General features: G+C 50.5%; 1 protein-coding gene across 1 annotated transcript in view; it reads right to left on the reverse strand.

The window, feature by feature from the left end:
- PLXNA2 (plexin A2) overlaps positions 1-7,493 on the reverse strand; it is a 179,386-nt gene extending 171,893 nt beyond the window's left edge. The window contains exon 1 of the mRNA XM_055819918.1: positions 7,279-7,493. The gene's annotated coding sequence lies outside the window, so the exon portion shown is untranslated. The remainder of the gene's footprint in view (positions 1-7,278) is intronic.
- Positions 7,494-24,013: the final 16,520 nt, after the last annotated feature.

Consider the following 24,013-nt stretch of genomic DNA (forward strand, 5'->3'; position numbering starts at 1 on the left):
AAAAAGCATTCAAAGCCTCATTTCAAGTATTATAATTTATCTTAAAACCTTGGAGCTCAAACTCACTTTTTGGAAGCTCGTTCCCAGGTTAACAAAGCAAAGTGGTGTTACACATGAACACCGAGGAAAACCCCCGCACTCCTCCAGATGTCTGCCCTTCTCCTGCTGGATGCCCAGTTTCCTCCGCCACCTCCAGCACGCCACGCCGCACACGAGGGACCGCTCTGAGCTCTCTCTTACCGATGACATGAAACTGCTACAGAGGAAAAACTACACATAAATCTCTCCGGGAGGCATCTGTTCCTAGGCTCACTGAGCCTGGAAATAACACGAGGAACTTATTCCACGCTGAGTCAGGGTCTGACGGCGGCTCCTGGACCAGCCGCAGTGGATCTGCTTCCTTCCCGGCGCGCGTCACGGGCAGCAACGCCAGCGAGCAACAGCCCGGCGCTGCCCCAGAGGTTTCCTGTTTTCCCCAGTGCCGTGCGGCTTCCCAAGACACGGTACAGGGAAATGGGGCTCCAGAGTCTGACACCGAGCTGCTGCAGGAATGAAAACCGCTGTTTTTCAAATGCTGTTAAAAGCCAGCCAGGAGCTGAAAGCAAAATAAGCCTTTTCCTTTAACCTTCACTGATATACGCAGGGAATGGCCTCTCCAAGGACTATCACTCCCCCATCCAACTATCCCTTCACTGGGAAAACGGAGTAAGATTTGCCTGTGCATCCCAAGGGCTTCCCCCCACAGCTGTCCCCCACATCCCGGCACTCCCGTTGCTGAGCCCCATCCCTGAGCCGAGGCCACGGCAGGCAGAACCCCTGGTCCAGCTCTCGGGGAGCCCTCCTGGCCCCTCCAAGTCACCATGGAGAGGCAGAGGCCAGGTCGATGCTCAGCTCCTCCCGCTTGCACCCACTCCTCTGAACAGTCTCTTGCTCACACAGATTTTTGCTGGTGTAACTGTTCCCAGAGGCTTCTGCGAGAGCAGCAACACCCTAAACCAGCACCTCCCCTTGCTCCCACCAGCACCAGTGGCCAAGGCTGAGCTGTGAACATGGCTATGGCACTACGTGGCACCGGCGCCCACCGGGACAGCCCACACTGCTCCCCACCGAGCCCCAGCAAAGACTGATCTCACATCCACCTACCACGCTTGGGAGGAGGCTCAGCCTGGGCGGCAGCCAGGAAGGAGACTGCCTTTCCCGTCCCGCTCCCAGCCGCGAGGCGCTGGGCTCCTGCTCCGGCACTGGGCTCCTGCCGCTCTCGTGCACCAGCACCGACCCCTTCGGCAGCTCAGCCCCGGGTCAGCCGGTGGCTCCGTTAATGAGCCCTGAGAAAGGAGCAGTGGTGGCAGGAGGAGGTGAGGTGAGAGGTCAGTGTAATATTTACTCAGACATCACCTTTCACTTTTATGAAGCGAGGAAGTGGTGCTGGAGCAGGAAAAGGGCTGTGAGGGATGTTCCTGCTGGGAAAGCTGCTGTCACACTAAGCACAACATGCACCAGCTCCAGAGAGCCAGGGCCTGGCTGGGGCAGGAGCCCTCCACCGCATCCTTGGACCCCCAAAAATGCACGGGGATGGGGACGGGTGCTGGGCACTTCCCAGCATTGCTGCCATCTGCCCCATCAGAGGGAATGGCCGGAGTAGGCAGGAACTCCGAAAAGCAGAGAGCTTCTCCAGGTCTCCTGCACTTCAGGAGATCCCCAGCCAGACAGGAGCCCATCACACAATGGGGCCACCCATCCACACTGAGATTTTAAGGAACCCACAGGAGACAAGGCACAGGGTGTAGGGAGCTAACAGAAACACATCTGCTGGATAACATTTCCCCAGGGGACCTCTGCTTCTTGGAAGAGGTATCTCTCCTCTGCCAAGTGGCAAGATGGCACCAAGTGTGGCTCCCAGCACAGAGCTGAGCCAGCACAGCTCCAGGCAGCAGGTAGGGATGGTCCTGGGGCAGGGTGCGAGACAGGGCTGGTCCCGGGACAGGGTCGTTGAGGGACAGGGCTGGTCCCACTGCCAGGTATGGAGGAGCAGCCCTCACTGCCTCCCCGGCACAGCGGGGACCCTGGCTGGCAGGGCTCTCCCAGGCTTGCTATCGCTTTGCCTTTGGAGATGATCTGGACTTTTTTTTTTTTTTTTTTATAATGTGACTCTGATGCCTTTTATCTCCTGCTCTGAATGTAATTTTAGCCCAGGCAAAGCAGGATTAAATTTTCATAATATGATACATTTATCTCGCTTTTCATTCCCCCCCATCACCACCTCCCAGTTCGATTTCACCCAGACAGAAGCAGCGATTACAGTGAGAAACATGAGATGGGCTCTATCCGATAACGGAGGGGAGGGCACCTCTTTCCCAGCACCCTGTCCCTGGCAGCCCCCTGCCACGCAGCAGCCAGCAGCCAGCCTCAGGCTGACAGCATCACTCAAGCCCTCTAAAACGCACAGATGGATGATAAATTCAGACTCAAAACCCAGCAGAGAGCATGCAACAGATTAGGTACATCACAGACATGTGTTGCGCTGGTGTTTGGTAAACTTGTGCCATCCTGATAAAGTACTGCTGGAGCAGCCTCACCCCCAGCCCCGGTGGCTCCCAGCACTTGGGCTCAGACCACAGAGGAGCCCTAAGCCACGCTTTCCTGGACAAGGAGGGAGGAAGAGGCAGCCACAGTCAGCCCACCTCGGCCAGGAATCTCTGAAAAGCACCAAAACCGTCCTGCCCCCAGCCCCAAGTGCTGTGTTGAGCAAAGCGCCGAGTCGGACTCGCAGCCCCATCGGGGACCAGGGCTCACACACCAGCCAGAGCCTGAGATGCCAGTTGCCGGTTTTACGTTCATTTTTCAGTTGGGCTCCGCCAGCCTGATCCGGAGGATCCCCTCTAGTGGGATGAGAAGGAATTTCAAGCCCACATCCCACTCACATCTCCTCCCCAGCTCTCTCTGCACCAGCCGCTGGCTGGCCTTGCTGTCCAGGGTGGGAGGTGGGCTGCAGCCAGGAGCCCCTCACAAATCACTCACCCTGTTTTTGCCAGAGCCATTTGGGACAAAGACAAAACCAGGCTGGAAAGGCAGATGCCGGGGAGGTGGTGCAGACGGGAAGGACCAGAGCAGAGGAAGAAAACAGCAGACATCAAGCATAAATCCCTTCACAGCAGCAAAACATCTACCTTTGATGATAAAGTGCCACCTGGACCGTGTGCTCCCCCAGCCAGCCCGGGCGCTCGCTGCAGAAAGCGGGCTGGGGGCATCGTGGCCACCCCGTGATGGTTGGTGCAGCGGCACGTGGGGACCCAGCCCGAGGCACCTGCCCGGTGTGATCGCAGCCCATCTCCCTCGCTGGCACTAAACCACATAGTAAATACATACATTTTCACCGCAGAGAAAGAATCTGAACAGAAGCCCCGGGTGGCCGCCTCTGCTGCCCAAGGACAGCACGCTGCCCTCAATTCTGCTTTTGTTCCCGCTTTGCTTTTCATCCCGGAGGCTGCCTCTGCACCACTTCTGCAGACAAAGAGCTCGTGGCCCCCTTAGACCAAAACGCCTTCAAGTTTCACACAGCCGAGCCTGCCCTAGCCCTGCACTGTGCCCTGGGAAGGAAGGTGGGCACCAAATTAGCAAAGCTAAAGAGATCACCACAGGATGCTCTTGGTGATAAAGATGCATCAGATCCAGCCGTCGGTGTTTGTGGCTCGGCCCCAGGCAGAACTTGGTAGCACCTTTTCCCCCTTGGTTCCCCCTTGCCCTCCCCTTTGCTGTTGTGGTGGTGGCCTCCTAGCCAAGCTGGTTAAGAGATTAACACTCTAAAAACCACATTTACTCTAATTACCCATGAAATCTTTGTAACTAAGTGAAAAAATGTTTCCCTTGAGGGATTTTTGTCCATTCATCACTGTTTGAATTGCCAGGGAGGGAGGGGGGGGACTGAGAAAAGAGAGGGGAAGAGAGAAAAAACCCTCAGATCTAATGAATTAATAGCAGAATGCCCTGGGGGAGCAGCGGGCTCCTACAAAACACTGGGCACCTCAAAGGGGGCTTTTCACAGGCTCGCCGAGGGGACGCTTCTGAATTATTTCGAGTTAACAGACTGTAACACAACGCGCCACTCCCGGTGCAAGCTGGGCAGCTTGGGCAGCCGCTGCAGCCACCCTCTCCCTGCCTGTGGCCACCTTGTCCCTTCCCTTCCACAGGGATGGGCCGATGGATGCAGTGCCCAGCTGGGCGGGTGGGCGGCTGGGTGCCCCTGCCCTGCAGGCAGCTACTCTGCTGGCAGCATGGCCAGCACCTCCCAGTTACTCCTTTACTGGGAAAAACATTTCAGAGTTAGGTGGGAGGGGGGGGCAGAGAATCTTGCCACAACTTAGGCCTATAAATATTTCATATTGCTGGAATAAGAACGATTATATTCCTGCCAGCACTTTTCTTGTGTATTTTAAATGTGTCACCACCTTCTACTTTCTCCCCCGTTTGTGTTTCTTGTAACAGGCCCATGAAATAAAGATTAGCTGAATAATCAAGAGTGTTTAGAAATGTGAAGGGGCCTGTCTCAGGAGCACTGCATGCTCAGGTTCATCTTTTTTTTTTTTTTTTTCTTTCTTTTTAAGGATGCCAAACACAGATGGGGGAGCGCAGTTTTCACACGCTGTTAAGAGACGGGCTGGAGCGGGAGCGAGCGCGGTGCCCGAGCGTGCAGGGACGAGGCGAGCAGAGAGCACACGCTTCCCCATCAAAAATGACAGCCTCAACGCCATGCAGAAGAGGGGGGCACCCTCCCCCATTACATATTTATTGTTCAAACTGCAGAGGGGCCAATTAAAACAGCTTGATCACTGCCACGTTCAAACAGACGCGTATGTGCTTGGAGAAGGGGGATGAGAGAAGCAGGTGTATGCTTCCCTGTTGCCGTACAGCAGAGCCCGCTCCTCTGAGAGTCACTGAAACAACCTCAGCTGAACAAAGGTACTTCTGAGACGCAGCCTGGCTCCCGCAGGAAACGGGCAGCACAGCTTGCCACCCTCAGCCTCCTTGCCACATGCCCCGTGCAATTCCTGCATATTAGCTTTTGCTTCCCTCCCTAGCTCGAGCCTTCACACAAGCTGCCTACGGCATGAGACAGTCTGCACCTACATCTGCCCTAGCACTTGGGCAGTTATTCCAAGATGTGCTCTAGACTCCCACATTTAGCTGCCACAGGAGTTCCCAAAGTAAGTTCTGGAAAGCCTGGTAGCAGCAGTTAAATTGGAAATCTTGGGAAGACAGTGCAAATCACATGTTTCTCCAAGACACCGCAGGGTCTGCACAGCAAACCGCTCCAAATGTCATTTCCATTTAGCTGCTTTGCAAGCCAATTTGTCACATACTAATGCAATTTGCTGAAGAGAGTTAAAGAGCACAGGGCAGTAGCAGCCACCTCTTCTCCAGGCTCCCACAGCCAGCCTGGATCTGCATTTTCCTTTCTGCATCCAGCTGAAGTTCCCCTCTGCTGAGAGGCAGGGCAAGCTCAGGGTTAACACGAAGAACAAGACGGAGCATGGCAAAAGCACCAGGGAAAGCTGTTTCTATCATGTTGCTGGATATTGTACAGATCTTATGCAGCATCTGTTACCTGTTTCCACTGCACAAACTTGTTATAAGCCGGGGGGAAACTCTGCGATTAATTACATCGAGCAACACTATAAAGACAATGAAGAGTAAATTGGGTTACTTTATCTTCTTGCAACAAGCGCTATAGATATGGTTAGAAGAGTTGAGAAAGACGACTGGTTTGCCAGATAAGCCATTTCACAACGGCAGTCGTACACTCACGTTACTCATTGCTTGCACCAACTTTCTTAAATCAAAGCTATTTTGTCTGGTCCCCTTCACCCCCCGAAAATACCACACTTAAGCTTTGAGGATCCTCAAAGTGACAACAAATGGCAAAAGGACAGCAGTAAAGACAAAAAAAAAAAAAAAAAAAAAAAAAAGCATTTTAAAGGCTCTAACACCTCTGTGTTACAGGAAAAAAGCTAAACATCTGTTCTGAAGATGGCACAGATTTCTTCTGAGGCATCTGTCTTGCAGCTGTAAAGTAGGTCATTTGATTTAACTTTTAGACACCGTATCAATGAAGCCATCCAGAGGAGGAGAGACAAGACCGTCTCCCCGAGTCAGCCAAGATCTGTTAAACACATTCAAGCTCCCAGTGAAGCATCAAGTGCTCAGCAAGTAACAGGGAAACCCTGTCAGCAGTAGGTTTTTACATCATGGTACTCTGCTAACTTCACATCCCCTCACCTCCAAGCCAGCACCTTGAACTGCTGGTCACAGATGTACAGGCTTTTTTCCTCCACCACTTACTATTCACCTCACTTAATATTAACCTATTGACTTTCTGATACCCCTTAGAACACAGATTAATTGAACATCATTCACTTCACCTCCAGCAACATGAAAGTATTGGCCATAGCTTGAATGGAGACAAAGGCTGTAATGCCTGACCGTGCCAGGTTAAACGGAGGTCACAGCCGGAGAGGGGACAGTGGCATCAGCAACCTCCCTGCGATCCAGGCTCCATCCGAACAGCTGCGGGGCTGGGGAACACTGGGACGAGCACAGGGAAGTTCGGTTTTCCCAAAGAGAGCACAAGTGCTTCTGCCTTCCCCAATCGCCTTTCAAAAAGGGATTTAGGAAAGTTTTAATAGGGATTTTTTCCCCCTCAGGATTCAGGGGTGTTTTCAAAAAAGTCCCTCCTTGCCAACAGTTAACTTTTTTACGGTAAATGAGTTTATTCCGGTGCATTGACTGCTCCAGACCGTGACTGAGCGGTAACAAACGACAGCAGAATTAACGAGAAAACACACACACGGAGACCGTGTGTCCGCAGGTAGAACAGGACGGGGGGAATGGGGGGTTGGCCAGGGCAAGGATGCTCGCAGGGGTCTCTCCCTGTCTCCCCAGCCGCAGGCAGCCCCCCGGCCGCCGCTCCTGCCCGCGGCGCCGCTTCCCCGGGCACGGCCGGTACCGGCGCACGGCGGGGGGGGGGCCGGGGCCGCCGCCAGCACCGCCCCGCGGTCTGCAGCCCTCGGTGCCACCCGCGCCTGCGGCCGCAGGGAAGGGGCCGCGGTCAGCACGGGCTGGGGGAGTGGGGGGGGTACAACGAGCCCAAACCTTCCCCCCGCACCCTCCGGGCAGCACCGCGGCGGAGGGCATGCCCGGGGGAGCCCCAGCCCCGCGGATGCCCCGCACCCCCGGGGATGCCCGGGGCGAGCAGCAGCCCCTCGCCAAGCCTCGGTCACTCACCAGACCTCGCTGCTCCGATGCCGCCCGCCTCCTGGGGGTGCCGGCTCCCCGGCTCACGGCGGGGTAATCCACACGGCCCCCGGCACCATGGAAATCCAGGGCCGGGCTCCCGCTACTCCTCCGCCTTCCTGCAGCCCCTCAGCCTCCCCCGGCGCGGCGCGGCTCCGCCGGCCTCCCGTGCCTCCGCAGCCCTGCCCGAGTACGGCGGCGAGCCCCGGCTCCCCTCCGCCCTCCCCGGCATCCGCCCGCCGCCGAGCCCGGGCGCGCTCCCCGCTCCCGCCGAGCCCCGAGCCCCGGCGCGCTCCCCGCTCCCCGCCCGCCGCCGCCGCCCGCCCCCGCGCCGCCCCCGCTCCCCGCGCTTAACCCTTCCGCAGCCGGGGCGCCGGGAGCGGGGCTGAGCCCGGCCCCGCCGGGGGGCAGCGCGTCCCTGCCCGCCTGCCCGAGGGAGCCGCCTCGCCTTGTAACGTAAGCCCCGAAGCGACACGGGGAGCGGGGCTGCACCACCCCCCCAACCCCCCATCCCCCAGGGCACCGCACGGCTGCGGGGATGGGATGGCGCTAGAGGCTCCCCCAGCCGCCCCCCCGCACCCCTGCCCTGAGCGGTCCCACGTTGGTTGGGTCAGAGCTCCCCGCCAGCGCTTCGGGGGGGTGGTCTCTGTGCTAGGGCCCCCTGCACGCCGCTTGCTCCCAGTCAGGTGGGGACAGTGACACCTGAGCCTCAGTTTCACCATCTATGAAATGGAGTTGGCAACTCGGGTTTCTGCCAAGGCTACATCACCCCCAGCAGCGCATAAGCTGCGTGTGCCGCAGAGCGCCTGGAGCCACCGATCTTCACACCTCCCGGCCTGCCAAAAGCTGCCAGAGAACAACCACAGTGGCCACGTCCAGCTGGGACAGGGAGCCCTGCCACCTCCCGCTGCTGGGAGCCAAGGCATCCTTCCCTGGGATTGAGCAGCTGACCGCAGAGCCACCCACCCTGGCCTCTCCTGCCAGCCTAGCACAAGCCTTTGAAAAACAACCCGGCCAGCTGTAGGGTACCCAAAGTGAGGAGCATCTTCAACCACCCCTAAGCCACACTGCTTATCTGTGTCAGCTCGGAAACGCCTGCGAACAGGGAGGCAAAGCCGGTCCCTGGTACCACAGCAGGGCAGCGTGGCCGTGCTGCTCCAAAACCCCAGCAGCACCGTGGTCCAGCTCTGCCTTCCTCAGCAAGACAGCGTGGGAGCAATTCTGAGGAGCGCAACGGGTGGAGGGAATCAATAACGTGATGGATTGCTGTTTTCCATTTCTTGTCATCAAGAATTTTTAAACAATATATTTATTACATATTGGAATATTTGCAAGAGAAAATTATAGCTGTCATCCTGGGTCTCTTCCACAATAAACCTGAGCGGCTAAACCAATCCAATCTACCTTTGGAAAGCAGCGCACAGGGCAGGCCTCCTCCAGCCCCTCTCACCTCTGCTGCCAGCAGGGCTACTGAGGTGGCCACGCTGCATCCTCCCTGGGTCATCTCATGGAGGGACACACCTGACGCACCGTGGGTGCCTTAGCAGGACCCTGCAAGAGCAGTTGCGGTGGGGGAAAGACAGCTGCTCTTAGTTTTGCCGTTTGCCCCAGGTTCTGGAGCCTCTTGCCCGGGGCTGTAGCTGGGAATGCCTTCACATCCCACTGTGCAGCTCCTGATCCTGCGCTTTTCCCCCCTCCTGGGAAGGCTGTAAACCAGAGCCTGCACTGCCCTCTCTCCAGGGAGAAAATGACAGGTTCGCTTGCCTGCGCTTCTCCCTATCCTCACCACATTTACCATCCTTCAGAAAAGGATTTCTTTTCCAGTTGCACCTGTATAACCATTAGCAGAGCACAGGTGTACCCCCCTACACACCCCAGCCACGCGCCAGCTGCACCCCCATGAAACGGTCCCCTGACTTCCCCGGCAGCTCCAGAGCAGGGCATCCTGATACCCTGGGAAGATGCACAGGCTGCAGCTGTTTAGCTCGGGAGAGGGAAGAGAAGACATTCAGTGGATGGCAGCACTGGTACCTTAGCAAGCTTTTCTCTTTCGCTTTTCTGTCCCTAATACATTTACTGTGTCATGCATTCATAGTGAATGGTACCAAATCCTATTACAAATACCATCCTTGGTTAAACGTGCATCCCACTAATGCAATTTCTCCTTTTGCCAAAAGACGTACAAGGCAGGTCAGAGTGTCTCAACAACTATTTCTCTCTTCTGTGCAGGACTGTCTGCATCCTGTCTTCTGTTTATTATTTATTGATAGTCAATTATGTTCCTGTATGGAGAGTCTGTCTCAAGCTAATTACAGGATTGCTCAGCTGGGGAGCAGCCCCAAGACTTGCAGAGTAGCTCATGCACAGGGCATGTGAGCAAAGGGCTGTTCCAGCATGTGGGGAGCAAAACAAAACAGGTGGAGATTCACCTGGGTTTGCTCAGGTGATGGATGTGCTGCTGGGCTAATGAGTTGTCTGTGTGCTTTAAATATTAGCGAGCTCTGTGCTGAAACAACTGCCCGAGAAATCCTTCTGCGGATATTTGCGTTCAGCTTTTCCTGAACAGGGTTAGAGACATAAATCTTGGAATTAAAGTCTGGAACCCTAACAGAAGATAAGGCCTGCCTCTAATTCAATCAAATACATATGGTGACAAACATATAGAGATGCAAGTACACGTAAGTGTACAATCCTATGTCCACAAAGCTCCACGCCACCTCTGCACACATGCATATTTACGTACCCTCATAGCATCACCACGCAGAGACACAAACTAAATAGCCCAGAGTGTAAACATTAGTCCGTGCCTGACGCTCCCCATCAGCACATGCACCTGAGCACCTTCTGCTGGGGGTCAGGAAGGGCCCTCAGACCACACAGGATCCCGGCAGGTGCCAGCGACCACATCCTCGGCAGCAGGGTCACTGTCACAAGCATTTGCAGCTTTGCCAAAGGAATGCTAAGCGGCACCAGTGTGGGTGCAGAGCCTCTCTGCCCATCTCCCAGAGAGCTCTGAGCTATGCCCTGAAGCAAACCAGGAGCTCCACAGCAGGAGCTCCTGCCCAAGCAGGGAAGATGGGCAATAAAGCCACCTTTAGACTCTTAGCGTACAACTTCTCGTCCCCATTTCCCCTGACATAGGGAGCTACGCTGAGCGCTCCTTTTCTGCGGGACAGGATCTGGTCCACAGATGACAAAGCAGTCTTTAAGCAGCTGGTGAAGCAAGGCATCAGTGAAAGATAGGTCTCTGTTTCTAGCCTGTATATTCACAATTTCTCTCTGTCCTCGTCTTTGATAAACGCCCTTGCTTCGGAGTGCAGGGGTCATGAATCTGTCTGAGCCGTGTGAAACGACGAGCCTTTCAATTCTTCCAGCACCCAGCCCTTCATATTTACTAAAAGTCCTGGATAACGTGGCTTCATACATTGCCTCCGGCGCTTCTCTTGCTGCCTGCAGATGCAGCAGGACCCAATGTCAGTATTTGCTCTGCATTTGCTGTTCCCAGGGGATAAAACAGATTCTGCTCTTCCCCAATCTGAAAAGCAGGAAAAGATCTTTCCCCCCTGCCCCTTCCCTGTGTCCATTTAGGACAAGCCGCTGAGTTAGGAAAGCACAGTCCGGGCCCCTGATCCCCAGCTAGGACTGACTTAGAGCAGCTGCTGAAGCTGCGCGAGGGGAAGAGCACCATCTATAGGCACCGTCTATAGGCACCATCTATAGGCACCATCCACAGGCGCGGGCGCCCGGCTGCTCGCCGGCAGCATCAGTCGATAGCGCAGATGCCAGCGGCTGACAGCTTCTAGTTACTCGCATCGTATCTATCCATGCAATATTCGGCAGAGCTAATAATTATTCATCACTAATCACTACAATAGAAGAATCATAGGCAGTTATTTAGGAATGAATGTTTCCACTCAGTTATTACCTATGACAGTGAAAGGAAATATCAAATAGTCAAACCCACACGTATATGGGAAGCTGAGTGAAAGATCAGTGGGAATTTAACCAGCACTTTATGCTATTCTTCTTCTTTAGAAGAACCTTGTCAAATAATTTTTTTCCCTCTCTCTGCTGTTCATAATACCTTCTTGGAAAATGAAAAGGATTTTTCTTTTCCTAATGCACCTTATCCTTTCCCCTCCTTAGATTTTCTCATAAGTGCGAGCTTCAATTCCTGCCTCGGTATCCCTCTGTTTGAACTGAGCTGAAATTAACTCAGAAAGGTTTTTTTTCTTTCTAAAACAAACTCTGTTTTCATTAAGTGCAAGGGCAGGAGAACAGAAAGTCTCCAAATCCTGAGTTACAGAGTGTCTTGTTACTGTCAAAACCACAATTGCCGACAATGTCTCTGCTGAAGTTCTGTCAGAAATTCAAGGTGCAGACAACGTGCCATTTTTAATCATCTTCCTACAGCTAAGAATTGCCTCAGCTGAAATAAAGGGGATCACACACAGAAGAGGACAAAATTAACCCTGCAAAGATACCAGGAATATTTAGTGATCTTAAACCAAAACATGACATGAAGATATTGGTCATATTGGCCCATACCCGGAATGTAACTGGATCACTTTTTCCTAGCCCTTGGCTTCCTCTGGCTCCATAGCATGACCATCTAAAGTCTACACATCATGCAGCTCCCATCTCTTTTTTTAAAACAACTATTTAGCTGCATCCTCATGTTTCACTCCCAGGGCTGTACACGTCTCTTCGAATGCACTGCTAGGAGCAGGGAGAAGTTTTCCACCTCAGTCACAAGCAAAACAAATTGTCCAAAGAAATGTCATCTGAAGAGGTTGTCAACTCTCTGTGGTACTCTGGTGTCACCCTGAAACACAACTGTTTTCAAAAGCATCATCAAAGTGATTTGTGAGGCCATCACCATCACACAGAGCTGGGCAGAGGTGCCAGGAGGGACGTCGGGACTGGTAGGTGCCCGGGAGCAGGGGGCAGGGTCCTTCCCCAGAGACATGTCATGGGACTGGGCATCCATCCATCGCTTTTGGAAACGTTACCTGTCCCACCTACTGCCCCACGATTCAGCTGTGCTGCCTTGGCCCCCAGAGCAGCCCCGACAGCTGCTGAAGCCATGCTTGAGGCTGGGAGCTGCTTTGCTGAAGCCTCGCAGGGCTGTGGGGGCTGGGCTGCACCGCCACCCCTGGACCATGACTGAGCGGGGTGAGCAATTACAGCCCATTGCGTCAATTATTGACCCTCTAACGAAGGAGTCTCCGCACAGCTTTTGACATGAAACAGAAGACCAGCGCTATTCCAGCCTGTCACATCGAGAATTTACAGCTTAATGATTTCCTAAGGGCCAAATCCTGTTCTGACATGAGCGCGCCTGCTTCGCCATCGATCAGAGGCACGTTCTCTGGCGAGGAAGGGACGCTTCCCTGCTCAGGGGGAACTTCTGAGCTGCACACCAGCACCAGCCGTGTCGGGTCCATCTCCAACTTGCTCCTTTTCAGTGGCTGAAGCAGATGCAGCAAGAAGGACAGTTGTTTTTCCTGTCCTTGGTTTGTCTGTGTTATTAATTATTTACTAATGACGCAGCTACAAACAAAACCACTGTGCTTGAGGCGGCCTTTGAAGAGTTCCTGACTGTTCTAGTAAGAGGGGAAAAAAGTCTCTACTGCTCTGAAATCCAGATGCACCAAGGTGCATCGCCAGCGTTATTCCAAGATGCTGGTGATCAACATGGTCCCATTTCCCACCACTTCCATCCCAGGCTGTCGAGGCCGATTTCAGCATTTTTAGCACCCATGGCTAGGAGATTTGCAGAAGTCCTCAAAAATTGCAGCAGGGCCCATTGTGACACAAATGTCCAGTTCTTCAGAGACAGGTGTCCAAAGGGAGAGTTTTTAACAGAGCTGTAACCGTGGTTTTCCAATGCCCCTGCTCTAAATACCTGCATCTGAATTTCCTCAGGACCTGCTGAGGTTTGTGTGCAGGGATCCCATTTCCCCAGCACACTGAAGGGGTGTCCTGGAGGAGAAGCATCTACACAACTTAGTTATTCACATTGTAAAGCCTGAAAGGTGGGTCACTGTGATTAACAAGCAGTTTTAGCTATAAATCTCCCCAGCACACTCATTGCAGCATGTTCATTGGAAATCTTTAGTTCCTTCATCATAAAGAAATGAGTATTTCAGACTCCCTGTCCTAATGAACATAAAATACGGAGCATATTGTCAAACACACTGTGGCTCTGCCTTTCATTCTACAATAATCTTTTTAATTTTTCTGTAGGCAGTGTGTATTACTGACAATACAAAACTAAATTAAATGCAAGACTAAATTATTTTAAACCCTAATTTCATCTCTTTTTTTCCCTCTTGTCTGAGGAGATTGAGGGTTTTTTGCCTGCATAATGGGTGTGAGGGGGGTGGAACTGGAAATCCTTTGATTTGTGGGTCTGTGAGTGTTAATCTGCTACTATGAATTCTGCAAAGCATTTTGCAAGTGACTGAGGAATGTGGAGCCTGAAGTCTGCTTATTGTTCCATACTCTTTTCAGTATTCCTTAGGAGGTTTTTCAGGAAAGGGAGGAGAAGGAGGTCAAATGCAAACTCAGGAGTTTATAGAAACTCCTTCCTCGACAGGGAGTTCAGCCGAAGTCTGAACAGGTACAGGTTCATTTTAAAAGTTCTTATTATCACTCTTGATACAACCATAAAGAATACAGGCTGCCAAATGATAAAAACCAACAAAAAAGATGACTTCAAGTGCACCAACCTTTTAATTTATGCCCTAATTTAGCAGGACACCTTTCCATCTAACCTGCTTCTCCAGAATCTCCTTCTAGCCTGCTCGGCACACACGTGTGTGCGTGCATCAGGCAGGGCTGCATGGGGGAAACACAATTCATACCTCCAGGGAGATGCTCTGCTGGAGCCCGGGCTGGCCAGGGGGTCCCCTCTCCCACCTTCACCCATCACAGCTCCACTGCAGAGAGTCAGACAAGACGTCTCATACAGAGTGGTTCATTCCATGTGTGTAAGTGGTGCTTGCGGAAGGATCTTTGGTTTAATTGATGTATTGGATCATGTATGATAAGTGTATCCAGGCAGTTTTCACTTCACAGGCAGATGTATAGAGAGGGACCTCCTCTGGTTCCTTTCTTTGCCTCAATACCCAGCAAGGGGGCCCAGGAATATTGGGGGATTAATGTCACAACAGAGGGAGAAAGTCTGCCATTCAATCTATTTAAACATTTTATTCCACCAGTGCACCAATTAAACATTCTCTGTCTGAAGAGACCATGGATTAAAGCAATAGCAATGTTGAAAAAAAAAAATAATCATCTCTTTGGAGATCTGTCTACGGACAGATCTTTTCTCTTAAATGATCAAGGAAAATATATGAAATCAGAAAAAAAAAGACCTTTCAGAAGTAAAGTTTAGGCCTATGTGAATAATTTCTCTCTTCCTTGTCTGTGCTCCCTTTCATGAGCTTCTTTTACTTTCACTGGCACCTTTTCCCTTGCAGCCCATTTGCATTGCCTTAATTAAGGGAGCTGGCAGCGATGGCAGCTCCGCAGACGGCTGCGCCTACTGCCCTCGGCGGGGTCTGCACGAAGCGCTTCAGATGCCGGACCCAAGCGCTGGGGTCTGGGAGAAGGGGATGAAACCACACTCTGCCCCAGCACAGACAGCCCTAACTGGTGCTGGGATCAAACCTATGACCACAAACCAGGTCAATCCCGCTTACACCAAGACCAGAAGGAAACATTGGGTTTCCTCCAGCAAGAGCCCTGAGAGCTCTCCCAGGTGGTCTCTGCTGAGCTGGTGGTGTCTTACCAAGCTGCTCTGGTTTTAAGAAGTTTCCTTCTATTAAAGAAGGACCAAAAGCATCATTTCTTTCATCCCAAAAGGCCACACGAGGTGGTGGTGATGGCACCTCCCTGGTGCCAGCCTGGTGGGCAGCGTACCCTTGCTGACTGGGATCTGTGGTGACGTACTGGGGAATAAGAAAGCATAACGCGCCTGTCCAGAGCCCTGCATTACTCTCGCGCCGTGACTGACACCAGAAACAATACCATGTGGTTCGCAAGCTGTGCACCTGCTGGTCATCTATTTAAGCAAAGCAACTCACAATTTCAAATTGATAGGAACGGACTAGATCAAAAAAAAAAAAAAAAAAAAGACGACCAAATGTATTATTTTTCCCAACTCCTCAAATCCCTCCGTGACTGTGCCAAGACCTACTTCCAGCTCCCCTCTCTTTATTTGGATAAGTGGAAGGTTTAAATGAGAAAGTTTTCCTTGGCAAACATTTATTGGCAGCGGGATCGGACCAGTTAAATATACCCAGCTCAGACAAAAGGAAAAGGCTGTTTCTGATTACAAATGCTCGTATTTTTCTATTCCATGATTTCTGATGTTGCTCGAGCCAGAGGTTTAGCTCAGGGAGAGGGGAAAAGGGGCAGGGGGAAACCAAACACGAAGATTTGCCATTATCTGATCGACATCTCTGAATTCCTCAGCACTGCTGGCACCGCAGCATCCTCAGGCTCCACCTCCCATGGCATTTTCAGGGCTTGAATCATTTCAAGTTACTCATGGTCACTCCAGGCACAAGCCTTGGAGCAGTTCTCGGTGGGGTGGGTAATTCCCATGGGAGCAGAGCCCTCGCACCCCTCGCAGGTGGCAGCGGCACGTTTCCCACGGCCCTTCCCTCTTCCACCTCTCAGGATGCAGAGAGGAACAGAACTCCTTAGCCTAGAAGTAATTCAAACTAAATTTAAATCAGAAGAAGCTCAAGCAGACTACCCATAAATCTGAATATCTTATCTGAAGATTATTATATCACTTATTTCTTCTGTGGCGTTGGACGCCAAGTGTGAGAGATACTGGGGACCCATTTAGCGGTTATGGCGCTTGCCGTGAACAAGTGAGAATTTACTTTCTGTTAAAGAGGCTTGAGAAGCATTACTCCAACACGCTGCCCGAGCGCCTCATGGAGGAATCCCAGCCGGGTCGATGAGAAGCTCTGGGCTGTATTTCATGACAAGGGATTTCTCAGTGAAAAGGAGAAGAGACTACACCACTGTCCCTTGCAAACAGTAAAGAGACGTAAAGTCATTAAGCAATTTAAACAAAAATAACAAAATAGAGCCAGAAAAACTGAATGTGTTTAACACTGAAGAATAAAAGAAATGGGAGCCATTTGTTACCTAATAAAGGAACTGGAAAAGAAAGTCTTTGACGGTAAGGGAGGACGATTTGCTCTCATGGGCCAGTGAACATCCAAATATATACAAGCTGTTCTCAGCAGACTGATTGCAGCTAGGCCATAATGCTATTGTACATGCTCTAAAAAAAAAAAGCGGGGGGGGATGTGGCGAAAAAAACACTACCACAGAGAGGTACTTCAGAAATAGATCATGGTCTATTCATTATTTTAGTGAAATCTATTTCCCCCCTCTCTTTATTGCCATGTTTTCTTTTATGTTAATTTTGCGTCTGTTTAAAGTTGAATTCCTTGATCTGCAACATCTTTAGCTTTAATTTTTTTTCTTTTCTCCTCTTACCAGGGAAATGAATTCAAATCATTTGCATTTATTGCAGAGAACATACAGCCTCATCTGTAGCCTTTAGTCTGACTGAATTGCTTTTCTGCTTCACAAGGCACATAGTGTAAGCTGGAGCATGCCCCCTCGCCACTCTCCTACAGCCGGGAATTATCTAGTTGGCACTTCCATGTTTCTGTAATGTTTATCATATTGATCATATATAAAATAAATAAGTAAAAGTATATTATTGGAAGCAATGGTCTGATGAACCTATGGACCAAATCAATCACTTGGCAGAGACTTGCAAAAAAGCAGCTGCTTGCTCGCAACCATTTCCAAAGTCAATTTTCCTTACAAATAAGTTTCTCATCAACCTGAGCACCTGAGAGAGACAATGTGTCCTTCCACTAGACCTGATGTTACACCAAATCTAACTTCTTTATAACTATATACTTTCATTAACTTCATATAATATATAATATAATATATATGAATATAATATATAATATATATAATTTCATTAATTTCAAAAGTCTTCTTTAAAAAATACTGTATTCATTTCATGGATTTAGCTTAAAAGAGACCCAAAATAGCCAGAGAGCATCACAACGCATGAAAACAGAGCTGGCCTCAGACTAGTCCTATTTGTTTAAATAAATTTGTAAAAAAAATATGGATGTAAATACAGAGAATGTGCACAGCTTGTATTACGTTATGGTCTGTTGTGGTACAGCAGCAATATTGTTCCCAACCGTATATGGCAAAGGGATAACTTCTGGAAGAAAGGGAAGTGGAGATGCAGATTCAGACAATATGAAAAGTGACCTCAGCAAACACAGCATTAAAAAATTAAGCTTGTTCCAAGTGGCTCTCTGCAGCTCTAAAGCCCCCAGTGCTCCATTTCTTGACCAACTTCCAGCGCCACAGTCTCTTCCTTGGAGAAACTGGCTCTGGAGCAGAGATGATGAAGATCGCTACTAGGGATCGGAATGGATGGCAGGGGAACCCTGACGGGGCGGCGGATCCCCAAAGAGAAAACACACAAAAGCGTGTGCCTAGTTTAAGCACCGGCATTCTGTTATCTCCAGCAGATGCTGTGCTGCCTTGGTGACTAGGGATGGACCCGAGCACGCGGCTGAGCGCACCGCAGTGAGGGTCCGGACCGAGAGGCGAGGTGAGTGCTCATTGCTCCCGAGCATTGCCACTAGCCGGGACCCACCGGGTGGCCGATGCCACCGAGGCAGCAGTGCACAGGCTGAGGCTGATCCTTTCCCAATTCTTTTAGCAGCTCTAGCAGCAGCAGCAGATGCTGCTGCAGTCAGATGGAAACAACACAAGGAACCTTCCACATGGCGTCTAGTCAAAGAGAAAAAACAAGGAGCTGCTAGAGGCTGGCTGGGGATGGAGGGGAATCTCACTGTGGGAAGCAGGCGCAGCTATTTTCAGGTCAGGCTTTCCCTGCTGCAGTGCCGTGTACGCCATGGTCCCAAAGCACCTGGGGTGCAGTACCAGGACCTGGTCGTACCTCTCCAGCCGAGATACAGCAGCTCTATTTCACTGACAGAGAAGCAAAAGATTGAGATGGGGAAGTGACAGCAGGAGGGGATGCAGACAAGAGAAAAATCTGAGTCTTGGCAATAATCTCATAGCATATTCTGTGCCTGTAATCTGTCTAATGCCATGGGATTCACATTTCCTAAAACTTCCAAGATGACACATTTAGAAGTAGCATTCACAATACCTCAAGTGGCAATATCTTGGTCTTAATCCTCCTTTCCTATCTGTCCCTTTAAACCTGGAGTATCAGCCAGCGAACCATGCCAGAGCCTTTACAGCATCCCCGAGATCCAACCCCTCTCCCCTGGTGTCAAACTCCCCCTAATGACCTTGGTTCCCTTCTCATACAGTCCACAGTGAAGGAGAAGAATTCCATGAGAAATCAGCATGATCGGGCAAAGACTCAGACTTATTGATTCCAGTATCAGATGTACACAATAGCTGTAATTAAACACCGTGTAGACTGTGTACTGGTTGTCTGCCCTTGGGTTTATTCCATGAATAAACTAAAGACAGACAGACTGCTCCCCCAGTTGTGACTGCAGTCTTATGGAGTATGAATAAATTAATCAAGCCTACCTTTCTTTGCAGGAAAGCCAATCAAGCTGGCTTTTCAAAGTATAACTGCTCAAAACCTTGCATAAAAAGGGGAAAAATACAGCTGGGACATACACATAGGCTTTTTAACAGCTGTTTGTAAATATGTCTAATAATTCATCCTGTCAACATGCTCACTTTTCCATTACAAGGAAATATTTGTAAATGGTATTCCCAGTGCTGATGGATCCATTTCCTTAATGAAATACACACAGTTTACTTTACAAAGTTTAATTGCTCAAAGAACGGGTGTCAGGTTTCTTTATTTGACCTGCGGTACTGAAATCCTTCCAGCTCACATCTACAACAAGTAAAGAAGTTAATGGAGCTTCTGCAGCAGTGGCTTAGTAGCTAAGCCACCTTTAAGCAATAATCCTAGCAAATATAGTTGGAGATGCTGCAATCTCCTGCCTTCTAGGAGTATAGATGTTAAGTAATAGGAAATTCAGTCCTACTAATTGACTGAACAGGGGATTTCTATAGGGAACGCCTAGAGCATTGAAATCAAGTCATTGATTATATTTCTTAGATATGAATGTCTGCAGCAGGACTGTGCAGCGCGAAGTGCTGAGCCGCAAAAGGAACAAACTGGATGAGAAGTCGTCAGGGCCACACAGGGATGGGGCAACAGCATCGTATGGGGTTATGTGGGCTAAATAGTCATATCAGCGACACCCCCCCCCCCCAATTTCTGATGTTTGTCAGCTGATACATTTCATCCATTAAATCTGTCATAAACAGAAAGCTGAAATTGCCGGACTGCCTCTGTAGCCTTGACTCTGCATTAGCAGAGGGACACCCCACATTTTCCCACCAGCAGGGTGCCTGGATCTCATCAGGAATCTCAGACCATGTAAACCCATCCCCAAACGTGGCAAAGCACAGAACTGACGGCATGTTTTAGCAAATGAACCACCGTGCACAGGACCTGCACACCGCAAAGCTTCTTTCTGTCAGCGTTTCTGGCTAACATGGTACTCAGCACGCACGTCTTCCCGAAGATGGAAATGGTAAGCTGTGTGCACACTCTACTGATGATCCAATCTGACCCCAAACAAATGGAAAAACATTTAAATCAAAGCCTGAAATAAATTGCTGAACCGATAGTGGCGGTGTGATTTTTTAGAGACATTTAGAAATGTTTCTAAAAGCTAAACAAACTCATTTAAGCATGATCTCTGTCCTTCTGTATGCTAATATGGAAAATGGAAAGAAGCCTCGAAAACATTGTATGCTTTTGACATCAGGCAGGAAGGTTAGCTGGATGCCAATACTTAAACACGATCAATCATTTCCATGAGTAGTCTGAGCACGTAAGCAAATCTCCCTGCATGCCACAGCAGCTTTACATTACTGAAGTCTCTCCAGTTACGTCAAAATAAGCTAAAGACTTACTACTGACTTAGTCTGCGAGGTGTACGAGGGGAGCACGGATACAACAGATTCCTCATTAAAATGATATACTATGCATGAAGTCAAATCCCGACCATGGCATTTCCTGGTCCTGTTCATGACCTCTTAGCTGGACTCCTGTACGTTTTTAAGATCATGTTGAGAAGTAGTCAGAAGAAAAGGTGATTTTTCTTTCCCCTCCCCTGCACTCTTGTACTGTTGTCTCATAGTATTTCACATTGGAGAGGACTGTTGTCAGAATAGGTCCAAAAAAGTGTTGGGATCTTGCAGGACAAAAAATGACATAGAAATGTAAGTTCTTTCTTTCCCACAAACTGCACATTCCCTGTTTCTGCCTTGGGGTGGACTCAGGAAGGGATGAAAGCCGTATGGCACATCCACGTTCCTCTTGTCCCCTGCGTTGGGCAGGGCACGTCTGCTCCACTCCAGGACCAGCACGGTCTGTGTTGATGAGGTTCCCCTCCTGCAGCAAGGCCCGGGGAACCTTGTGGTACAGTGACAACCATGAAACGCCTAAGTAGCCATAGATTAGTTACAGTATTTAATCAATTTGTGTAACATTCACAGAGCTGTGAAAAGCCTCAATGAAGCTCTTGGGCACATGAGTAGTTCTGATGTACTTTTCAGCTAAACACAAGGGTTAGTGACAGAGGCTGCCCGACGAGCCAGCTTGCTGGGTGCAATGGTGGGGAAGCATCTCCTCTGGCCCTGGCTGCCGGGGAAGGACAGTGTCCCACAGCACATCAGTTTGTCACATGGGTAAGTTTAGCACGGGGACACCTATACCGTAAGTATGGGGGCAATGTTCCAGTTCCAGCAAATAAACATCCATGTGCTGGAACCGTGGTGCTGGGGCACGTTCCCCGCACATGGTGGAGAAGCAGCTCCCTCCGAGCCCTGTGCAGACCCTGCCAAGGGGTGGCCGTGTCCCTGGATGGGGTCCAACCACATCGTCCCCCTGCTCAGCACCGGCCCTTACACAAGAGGAGGGAGGTGATAGATGAGCATCCCCGAGGGGCAGCCCCACAGCACAGCCCAGGGACTTGCTGCCGAAGGAGTCTGCAGCGGGAGGGGAAGGGATCGAAGCCTCCACAGCAAAAAAAGCTAAAGGACTGTGTATTAACCAGCACGGTGGTTGTATCAGGGAATAAAGGTCTGTTTGTTTTTACTCCTGTCTGACTCCAGCAAAGCAGAAGCTGATCGTATGTGAAAGAGCCAGGATTTGAACAAGATCTCAGACAATATAAAGGGCAAGGCAGAGGACCCTGCAGGAGGAAGACTGATGCGATTTTATTCCCAGATGCCCAAATGGAGGCATTCTCTGCTGCTTCAGATGTTAAGGTCAGGGGAGGACAGATAACTGAATCCCCTTTTAAACCCCATAAGGTGCATGACCCTTGTGTAGCCCCTCTCTGAAGGGGACAGACTATTTTTCTATGAGCCCTCATAGAAGTACATAGCAGAAGCAAAGCTTCATCCTTTTGAAAAATCAAGCTGCAAAGGCTGGCTCTGTTTCGGTTCCCAAAAAAAGGGTGTGGGATCCTCCCAGGACCTGGCTTCTAGCCCACCACAGCAAAGCTGGCTGCGAAGCAAGGTGCCGCTCACAGCACTCACGTCCTGCAGCTCAGAAGCTCTGGCTACAGCCTGAAATAAGGGATCCAGTTCACATATTTTTGAAAAAGAAGTGCTGTTTAAGGCAACCAGCACAGGAGGCAACCTTGGCTGAAAGCACCGAGCCATCCTCCACCACCGACTGCAGCGACAGATGCCGGTTGCTCTGCCTCCTTGCAATGATTTGTATGAACCGGCGCGGGAGCTCCTGCCTGCCAGCACCTGCATCCACGCGATCCGGGAGGAGCTGGAGGGGAAGGAGCCGGCCACGGGGACTTTTGGAATGGCAACCTATAAAAGCCACCTGCAGCTGTCTCAGCACCGGCATGGGGCAGCGCAGAACTGGACGGTCTGGTGAGCCCTGGGAAGTGCCCAGTGCGGCTTCACTCACCTCTTGGAGTGAGAGGGCTCTGCAGGGCTCCCCCGGCTGCACCAGTGCTCAGCACCCTGCTAGGGCTGGAGGGTCGGTTTGCTTGATAAGCAAAACCACCTATCTCCCTCTTCCCCTGCTCTTCCCTTTTGTCCTGTTCCTCTATGCTAAAGTGACACCAGCCTGCAGAGATAAAGCACATTTGGTGATTCACAGAGCAGCAAGGAAAAAAAAAAAACAAACCAACCACAAGCGCTCTCCAGTTTGGGCTCCCAGATAATCATAAAATGTAGCCACAAAGGTAAACACATGCTAATGCTGGGCTGGGTGAGAGCATGTGACAAGATGGATTTTTAAGCCAAAAAGTGTATCTGTTAACAGAAATCCTGCTGGCTCTGTGAGATCCTGGGAGCCCCTCCTCAAACAGGCTCCCCCCACCAAGCAGGGCAGCAGGAGCACCCCCAGCCCCACAGCACCCGTGACCCTGGAGCCAGGCTCCAGAAGCCCAAGGACTCTCCATCTGCTGCTGGAGCACAGCGTCACAGTTCAGTTACACGTGAAAAAGGGCTTTCAGGCTCCAATCTGATCTTCAGGCTCATTCTGAGGCAAAAGACAAAGGGCTGGAATAACAGACTGACCTCTTTTGCCCTCGTTAGGTGGGCACTGAAAGCTTCCTTAGGTTTACAGGGAGGCAGTAAAGCCTTCCAAGTGCCTGAACACTTGTGTCGATCTGTCCCCAAGTATCAGACTTTGCTGTAGGCAAATACTGCAATTTCCCAAGGAACCTTTTTATCCATTTTTTATATGGCTCACTTTCTTCAAAGGCAGACTGGGGCTGGATGTGAGAAGGGAAACTAATATTTCACTTTCATTATGTTGCATTTTAATACTGAAGTTTAGCACCTGGCTGAATGCTGCCCCAGTTTGCCAGGGAAGACATCAGGAGTCAGTGGGTAACTGAGATCAGAGTCATTAGTGCAGAAGAAGACAGAATGTGGTTAACTATATGAAAGGCTATTCATTTTTTTCATTTTTATTTTAAAATCATCAAGCTTGCTGTTTGATCCTTCCCATATGGCCAAGTAGTTGTCCCATACGAACAAGGCAGGTGGTTAATTAAGAGCTATTTTGTTTTACCAAATAATTCAGGGAAGAAAGAATGAACTGAGCATGAATGGTGATCCCTAACATTTACATAATTTAGCTTAATTTCCTCGGGACTTTAGCAGGAATGACAGATGACTAGTCTCCACCAGGAAAGCGTTCCTCTGTGGTAAAGCAAGGATAAGGCTGGTAGTAGCTTTTATCTTTTTGGCTCTGGTTCTGTATAAATTATTGTTCAGTCTGAGCAAAGCTTGTCTTGGTGGCATCATATCATATCAAAAGACAGACGTGGCAAGCACACTACCCAAACAGAGGATTATTGCAGTGGTGACTGGCAATGCAGCTTGGCAAGCTGCAGACACGCAGTCCCCGCTCGGCGCCTGCACGTGGGCTGCACCGTGGGTCTCGGTTACAGCACGCCCACGCCTTTGCAATGCCACTGGCATCGGGTACCACATGCACATTGGCCTCAGAGCAAAACAAACAACGAGATGGTCCCCAGCTGTGGGTAACCCAGCTCTGCTGACTCCAGCACAGCTAGGAGTGTTTACGCCAACTGAG

The sequence above is a fragment of the Falco peregrinus genome, chromosome 16 (assembly GCF_023634155.1).
Source record: "Falco peregrinus isolate bFalPer1 chromosome 16, bFalPer1.pri, whole genome shotgun sequence".
NCBI classification, from domain to species: domain Eukaryota; kingdom Metazoa; phylum Chordata; class Aves; order Falconiformes; family Falconidae; genus Falco; species Falco peregrinus.